This window comes from Poromitra crassiceps (genome assembly GCF_964638095.1).
Source record: "Poromitra crassiceps genome assembly, chromosome: 19".
NCBI lineage: Eukaryota > Metazoa > Chordata > Actinopteri > Beryciformes > Melamphaidae > Poromitra > Poromitra crassiceps.
Window position 1 is genome coordinate 16,745,546 of NC_139646.1, and position 9,379 is coordinate 16,754,924.

Consider the following 9,379-nt stretch of genomic DNA (forward strand, 5'->3'; position numbering starts at 1 on the left):
GACCTCTGGTTTCTGTATTAGATATTTCATGTGAAAAGACGTTATTTTTGTTTTTGTCATACCTGACAGTTTCGACTGCTTTGCTTCCTGCAGCCTTCTTCAGAGACGTCACGTGATGTTGCTGTGACGTATATATGGATGGTTTATGTGGGTTTGGCCATCCCACCTACATAGAAGACTGAAGAAGGCTGCAGGAAGCAAAGCAGTCGAAACTGTCAGGTATGACAAAAACAAAAATAACGTATTTTCACATGAAATATCTAATACTGTAAAACTAAGTCGGACGTCATGAACCTTTTTGGATTACCTCTGGTTTCTGGTTAGAAAGGAAGTGACATAGGGCTCAGGACCAAAACACTGCTTCATCTGAACATATGATCTAAGCTTAGGTTTAGACCATATGTCGTTTGCCCATCCCTCTCTGTAATTAAGAGTTTATAGATGTGATTTCCACCTTACGCAGCATAAAGCTGAAGAAGGCCTTTTGGTTGAAACGTCCATTGTTGCTGCTGTCCGTCCCAGATGAGATGCCTATTCAACCCAGATGGGATGCCTATTCAACTTTGCAAAGGACATGTGGCTGGCCTGTTCTCTTTTCTATTGGCTTTTGATGTGAACAACCAAAGAAGTTGGATTTTTGTGGATTTTGTTTGGCATACATTGTTAAATAGGGTCACTTATGACCAGGGATATGATCTGAAATAGTTAAAAAGTAATTTTTCATTTCAGCTCGACTTTAAAAAGACCTTCAGACCATTCAGTCTCTCTCCCTCCTCTCCGATGCACCTTTTGTTTTGTTTGTTAGTTAGTTAGTTAGTTAATTCTGGTGAAAATAAATTAGGACCCTTTTTGCTGGGGTCCCCCTTGAACCGCCTCAAGGACCCCTGGGGGTCCCTGGACCCCACTTTGAGATCCATTGCTGCCTTTAACAAACATGAAGGTATGCAATACACACTGGATGGGAAAGATCACTAAGAGCCCTCCTTTGGAAAAGTAACTCTCAGTGCTTCAGATGTTTTGGTGAGTTACTCCTTGGGTTTCCGAGGTACTCTTGACTTGAATACAATTTGAATAAAGAGCCGGAACCTTTCCTTTAAATATTGAAGTATTTGAATACCACCTCAGAAGAAAGACAAGGACACACACACACACGCACGCACCATGGGCACGCACGCATGCACACACACACGCACGCACGCACGCACGCACGCACGCACGCACGCACGCACGCACGCACGCACGCACACACACACACACACACACACACACACACACACACACACACACACACACACACACACACTAGTGTGACTTATATACAGGGTGACTTTTTTGTAAAGTTTCATTTCAAGTAATCAGACATGCATACAGTTTGAGTGTGTGTGTGTGTGTGTGTGTGTGTGTGTGTGTGTGTGTGTGTGTGTGTGTGTGTGTATGTACACGTGTGTGCGTGTGCGTGTGTGTATGCTTGTGCGTGTGTACATGTGTGTGTGTGTGTGTGTGTGTGTGTGAGTGTGTGTGTGTGTGTGTGCGTGTGTGTGTGTGTGTGTGTGCATGTGTGTGTATGCTGGTGCGTGTGTGCGTGCGTGCGTATCTGTGTGTATGTGTGTGTGTAAAGGACATTTTGAGGACACATCTTTATCACAATGAAAGCGAATGTCTAATTTGCATATTATTGCATAATACATTTCACTTTAAGACGGAAAAGAAAAGCAGGAAACAAAGTGTGTTTTGGAGCATAGGAGGGAGAGACAACAAAACACATAGAACACAATTACACCTGTGTATCAAAACACTCGGCAGTCTGATCTGTGGCACCACTTTCACTGCACTCGTTAAATCACAATGATATCTTTTGGCTGACATTCAGGTAACAATGAATTCACACTGTTACTCCTCATCGAGCAAAGTCAACCAGCAATCATCAAAACTCACAATGGGCCTTTTTCACAGCAGCGTTTTTGTGTAAACACACATGCAACCAAAACCTTGCTGAGGGCCCAGCACTAAAACCTTGCTGAGGGCCCAGCACTGGAACACCGAAATGGATCGGAAGTTGGAAACCCTCATTAATGTTTTGGTTGCACCTGTGTTTACCTTGCCTTTTAGACACATGTGCATTAATGTGTGTGTGAGTGTGTGTGTGTGTGTGTGTGTGTGTGTGGGGGGGGGGGGGGGGGGGGGGGGGGGTTTGCTAGAGAAATTGGTTAGGTTGTTTGTTTAAGGTCACCATGTTGGCGTACAAAAGAGCTTTGTTAGATGGTTCAGATGACTTATAATCTCAATGCGTCAAGTAGGCTACACACACACACACACACACACACACACACACACACACACACACAACACACATATGGGGGCAAGGTGACATCATTAGGAAGTCCGTGCACAGCAAGTTTTCCGGTCTTAATGAGTGTTGTTTTTTCAGTGATTGTTTTGAAGAGGAGGCCAAGTGAAACAGAGTTCTCCCTCCACACACACGCACGCACGTACGCACACGCACACACACGCACACACACACACGCACACACACACACACACAGACACACACACACACACACACACACACACACACACACTGCGGTCACCCAGCTGCAGGTGTAGGTCAGTAGTCAGGTAGGTATAGCTCTACTTCCGACTGACCAGATGGATCAACACCAAGGGTCAACACACACACTGATTGGGGCCACTGGTCCTGTATCACAGCCAGGCTGGCCCATTATGAGGATGAACCCCCCTGGTTAACACACCTGCAGCACCTGGACACAGATGCAAAAAATAATAATGGTCTGACCGTGACCTTTAACCTGGGAAATCTGCTCATAGAATTGAATGTAGGCATAGAACACCCACTCACTAAATTACATCCACAGAGAAATAGAGTGTCAAAGTCATGCCCTCTTCCGGGTTCTCCATATAACCCAAGGGATTTCATCCGCTATTAATTTTGAAATGTGTTGAAATGTTCTATGGTCTCTCATGATTCTGAATATAGATGAATCGCTTGGTTTGACCAAGTAAATCTCTATGGAAAAATGAATGGTGGATGAAATCCCAGGTCGTATTGGTCGTATGCAGAACCCGAAAGAGGGCGTGACTTTGGCAGCACTCTATTATGAATACGCTTATCCCGTTGTGAAAAATGTAACGCTAGACGATTTGTTTGGAGCGGCCCAAAGCCACATAGAACATCTTCCAAAGCATACATACAAGATCCATTAGGCCCAATGGCATCCATGGTTCTATATTCTGGAATTATTCGGATATGGATTTTCTTTTCTTTTTTTAATTATATATAGCCTCTCATAGATAGTGATGTACTATAAAGGAACGCAGAAGAAGCCACATCAAAGTATGGAGACCCTGAATCCTCACGTCCCTCTGGCTTGCTATCAAAGACTGACCCCTTTTCCAGCAGCCATTCTCAGACGCGCCCCGCTCTTCCAGCCCTTCCTCCAAAACAGGTCATCTTAGTTCTTCAACTTGACAATCTCCTGCTGCCCTGGCTTATCCACAGCCCATTCCTTTCTCTTTGCCTTGCCCCTGGAAGAAAGGAGACAGAGACGGGGGATTTGCCTCACGGTAGGTAGCTGCTTTATGTGAAGCATATGAGAAAAGAGAGAAGAAAGGAGCATTTTTTTTTTTGGCGAGGCTTGGCGAGGAGAGCCAGGAGCCCACTTGAGGAGCACTGGGTCTTAGAGCTGGATGATTTGTTTGGAGAAGCCCTCTCCAGCCAAAAGGAGGATTACCCGCACGCAGGTTCCCATGGAACCAAGGCGAGGTGGAGAGGGCTTTTAGAGGTTACCGCAGCCCTACATGACTGCACATGCATGCACATGTATGCACGCACACACACATGCATACACACACACACACACACACACACACACACACACACACACACACACACACACACACACACACACACACACACACACACACACACACACACACACACACACACACACACACACACACACCAACACACACACAGTATGCACCTGCCTTCAGACACATTCTCATGGGTATGAAACAATGAAACCACTAGAAGGGCCTGGTGGTGACTGGGCCATTCTGGTTTGCCCACAGTATTATATTACTATCAGATATAAGTGTTATATCAGATATTGACTAAGTATTATATTACCATCAGATATTGACTAAGTATTATATTACCATCAGATATTGACTAAGTATTATATTACCATCAGATATTGACTAAGTATTATATTACCATCAGATATTGACTAATTATTATTTGACCAGCAACCAGCAGTCAAGATATGTTCATTAGGGGGCAGATTCAGGTCAGTCAGTGGATCAGTCAAACGGCACTCTCTCTCTCTCAGCTGTGTTAAGTGAAGCTCACTCGCCCGGTGTTACAGTCTCTCTGCAGTTGCAGTGGAGAACATGTTGCATGTGTGAGAACAAATCAATAATGTTGCTGGCACGGGACTTGTGTGAAACCATAGATAGACCGTATAAAAACATGGGCATAGCATAGTAATGTCAGTCACCCTTTTAGACTCCCGTTTGAGACCACAAACTCATTAGGAAAGTGTTTACTGAGGCCTTAAATCAAGTGAGAAGTAGGGTCATTTCTCCATTCACTTCCATGTAATCGGACTTATTTTTGTAGTAGTGGAGTCATCCCCTGCAGGCCATTTGAAAGAATGCAGGTCTAAGTTACAGTACTTCTGCATTGGCTTACAAACGGAGTTACGAACTAGCCCCTTGTGTAAAACAGCTGTGGACCTTTGCCCAATGCTAATGAAACAATGCTCTCTCACCCTGCAAGATGCTAACACTGACTGGACAAGCGAGCATGATGCTCGCTTGTCCAGTCAGTGTTAGCATCTTGCAACGTGTGTTTGTGCAGTGCAGTGGCTAATCTATGCATGACAAAAAAACTTATCCTTTGTTGGCAAATATTTTACTTAGACCTACATCGAGTTAGCAAAGCAGTTTTGTGTAATGCCTGTGAAATGTATTTGGTTTGCCTAATGCTAACAAAACATTTTGGCTAACCTAGCTGAGCATAGCAATATAGTAGTGGATATTCTCCTTTATCCTGATTATTCCGCGACTGTAGTCCGAACTCAGGTGCTGTGAAGCATCTGTAGGCTACTAATCTGTGTATTTATGAGTGAGTGAGGCTGTTAGACAGTGTGCAGTGTGCAAACTCTGGCGCACAGGTGAACATTTACCAATAAATGTATACATTTTCCCACATTTACTGACTACTAGACAATTAGTTAAATGGTGGACAGAGTGCAGCAGCAGGGAAATATCCAGCTGAGCTGAGGGCCGCTGCCTCCAGCCTTGCAAGTGGAGACTAGAACGACCGCACCGCGGATTTATGCCTCCGCCATTAGTTCATTCTTAAGTCCAAATCGCCATTTGAGGCAAATTGGAAGAAATTCCGTCAAGGCGCTCCTGAGATGTTGCGTTAAAGAGCTTGGAAATTGGGTGTGTGAGGTCACAGTGACCTTGAACTTTGACCTTTAACCATCAAAATCTAATCAGTTCATGCTTGAGTCCAAGTTAATGTTTGAGGCAAATTTGATGAAATTCCATCACGGCATTCCTGAGATATCGCGTTAACAAGCTTGAAAATGGAGTTTGAGAGGTCACAGTGACCTTGGCCTTTGACCTTGGACGACCAAAATCGACTCAGTTCATCCTTGAGTCCAAGTCAATGTTTGAGTCAAATTTGATGAAATTCCATCAAGGCACTCCTGAGATATCACGTTAACAAGCTTGAAAATGGCGTTCGAGAGGTCACAGTGACCTTGACCTTTGACCTTTGACCACCAAAATCTAATCAGATCATCCTAGAGTCTAGGTCGATGTTCGAGGCAAATTTGATGACATTCCGTCAAGGCGTTCCTCAGATATCGCGCTAACGAACATCGGACATACGTACGGACAACCCGGATCCATAATGCCTCCGGCCTAGCTATCGCCGGCGGAGGCATAAAAAGGAACAAAATGTATGTTATGGTGTTATTGCTGTAAAGCAGTGGTTCTCAAACTTTTTCATGTCAAGGACCCCAAAACTGACACAAATTAGACCATGGACCCCCATTTGATAAGATTTTGTCTCAGGTTCCCCCATCTGATAAGATTTGAGCTTTTGTGACAACCCAACCAAACCACCCTGTCACCATCGTTATTTTCTAACTATGCTGCGTGCGGACAAAGTGGAGATGTTCAACACTCTAGCGAGAAGAAACCCGCATGGAGTAGGTTACAAACGCTCCAAATGTTTTCTCGTCAGAATTCTGTCTCTCATTTCCGTGCGACAGTCCATATGTCTGGCATAATTCACGCTTTAGGCTACCAGTATAATTACAGCATGAATTTAATTTTCACAAGAGGGAGACTTGTCAAGTTGTTGTATTGATCACTTTTGCGCATGTAAACACCAGATCATATTAAATCACATACCATGTAAACAGTTGATGCGAAATCTTCAAACCGATCAATTTCAACAAGGAAAACGTGTGCATGTAAACGCAGCTGATGCACCTTTTGTTCTATTCTTTTGTTTAATGTAGTTGGTGTTGAGTTTGAATTCATAAATGACCATTTTAACTTTTACTTTGGTATATGACTCTAATATTTGTTACTTCCTTGAGCCGGCGTGTAACCTGCTACATCCATATATTTATACAGTCTATGTATTCATATGAGGGCAGTCATTCCATATATTTATGAATATTGTCCACTTATATAATCATTTGAATGTGGACTCTTGCCAGCACCAGCTGGGCTTAATTGTTTCAAAGTGATGCACAAAGGAGGTTACGCAGCAGAAATGCATTATGGAACATTTTAGTTGGTTAACATGTTTAGTACTGTAGTCACATTAACAGCATACTGCCTCGTACTGATGAGCCATGTCTAAATGAGCCATGCATCACAGGATCAGGATGGCACATAAAATTCAGAAGTTGTTGAAACACAGCTTGGGCCGGTCACCAGCTGTGGATGCTGCCACCTGCTGGCACAGACGCAAACTGCTCATTTGTTTTGGTGAGTGAGAGACTTCTCAACAAGTCCCCTGCTGAGTGAGAAGGCCATGTGACTATAGACTGGAAGAGCATAACAGCATTTACTATGGGTTCAACATTTTAATAATAATAAACATTTTAATACATATGTGCAGGAGCAGAGGGTAAAGAAATAATGCATGTTATACTTGACAACTGACTGGCATCATTCATTATTAGATATTATCTAAAGTAATAAGTAGGCAAATTCAGTCCCCCACCCCCACACACACAAACAGAAGTGACAGGCCATGTGGTCCAAACTTGATCAAATTGCTGTGAAAATGTAAGGTTTGGAAGTGTTGATCTCATGAGCAAAGCTTGCATTTTGATATACATGTGAGTAAATTACTGTATCACAGCGGAAAATCCTTTGTGTGTTCGTTTGCGTGTCCTGTAGCGGTGGACCCCCGTGGTGACATCGCCATCGCAGCAGCTGCCATGACGACTCCCCCCTCCCCCCGCGGACTCACCCATTTGCTGCGCCCCTCCATGGCAACCGCGCAACGCTTGTGTCCCTTTGATCTCCCAGTACCACCCCAGTGGAGGATGGAACAACTGGTAGCGCTACTGTCAACACCTCACTGTACATGCCATAGACAGCTTAGCCTAGCCTAGTGGCAAACATAGCATAGATTACCATGCCAGCAGTTCTCTTCCCAAACATCTCTGCCAGTATTAGCACATGCTAAGTCAAGGGCGTACGTGAGAGCCAGCTGTCAAGTGGAGGGAATTCTTAGTGCTTCGCTCAAGGTCGCTCCCACCATTGAGAGCAAAGGGGCTCTTAATGGCTCCCACGCTAGGTGTTAACTCGGTATCGCTAACAGTTTAGCTTGGTTGTCCTGGCATGTTTGAAGGAGGGTCTTAGCTGGTGCTTTGCATTCGCACAGCGTGTGATCGTCACCTGTCCCACGACAGGCCGGGGAAATCACAACAAAAACATGATATTATAATATAATGTTATTCTGATATAATAGGTTATATTATATGATATTTAGAAAATAAGAAAAATATGGTGGTGCTTCAAGATCATGGATGTGCAAAGTTTTGGCACAGATGACCTCAAGTTGATATGGGCCTTACGCAATAGAGGCCAAAAGCATTGGGTTTTGAGTCTTAGGGGCCCTTTACACGAGGATGGTTTCCTATGGTGACGGGGAATTATTTTATCGTTAGTGCCTCCCTTTTAGACGCCGACGGCGAATTCGCACTTAGGAAACGATTTCACTCTGGAGGGTGGTTTCAAAATGTGTCGTAACGACACATTTTGAAACCACCCTCCAGAGTGAAATTCTTGGTGACGCCCCCCGCTGATCGTTCCATGTAATCGCTTTGAGACGGCACATTTCAGAAACTCTGATGTGCCTGCACACCCGGAAAAGTCACACGGCAGACGTGCTGTGTATTTCTGATACCGTTTTGACTAATCCTGGCTTCCTCTGACGTTAATAGATTAATAAAATGTTTTCCAGTTATTCCTAGGCTGTAAACTTGTTTTAACATGCAAATCGGAGTTGTTTCTGACGAGAATAAAGTAACGTTAATGCTACGTTATGTCAGACTGTTCTTACCCCATGCCCAAGCCCCCGCCTCGGCCATGAGAGGCTCAGAGCACTGCTCGCTAAAGTACCGGAAACCACGTCGAGAGACCTCTGACCCGGACGTGACGAAACAGGCAAAGAGGTGTGCGATGCAGGACACAGTGACGCTACACATTTGCAGATAGCTTTGCCACTGTAGCAGGTCCTGCCGAAGGGTTTCGACCTGAAGTCATACAACAGTGTGTGTGTGTGTGTGTGTACTCACGCACGTCGAAACACACACACACACACACACACACACACACACACACACACACACACACACACACACACACACACACACACACACACACACACACACACACACACCTAGAGAGGGCCTCTCCCATTCTTTTCTAAGAAGAGCTCCTCATCTGGATTGTATCTCCTCTCTGACTCTCTTTGCTTCAAACTCCTCCTCTGTTCCTCTGTCCTTTTCTCTTGTCCCTCGCCTACTAAACCTCCATGAACACTGGGCATCTGTTGGAAGATAAACTATCAACTGGAGCCAACCCACTGGGCTAGATATTGTTCTCTTTTTTCTAATCAACCCCCCCAAATCTGGGGAGAGTTACTAGTACCAAATGCTTCCCCACATGTGCTGTTGCCAGCCGCGTACAGGAGGATCAAGCAACCAGGACACGTACCCTTGAGCTGGCTTCCCACCCGCAGACACGGCCAATTGTGCCTGTATGGATGCCCGCCCAAGCCGGAGGCAACATGGGGGCTCGAAACTGGGACCCT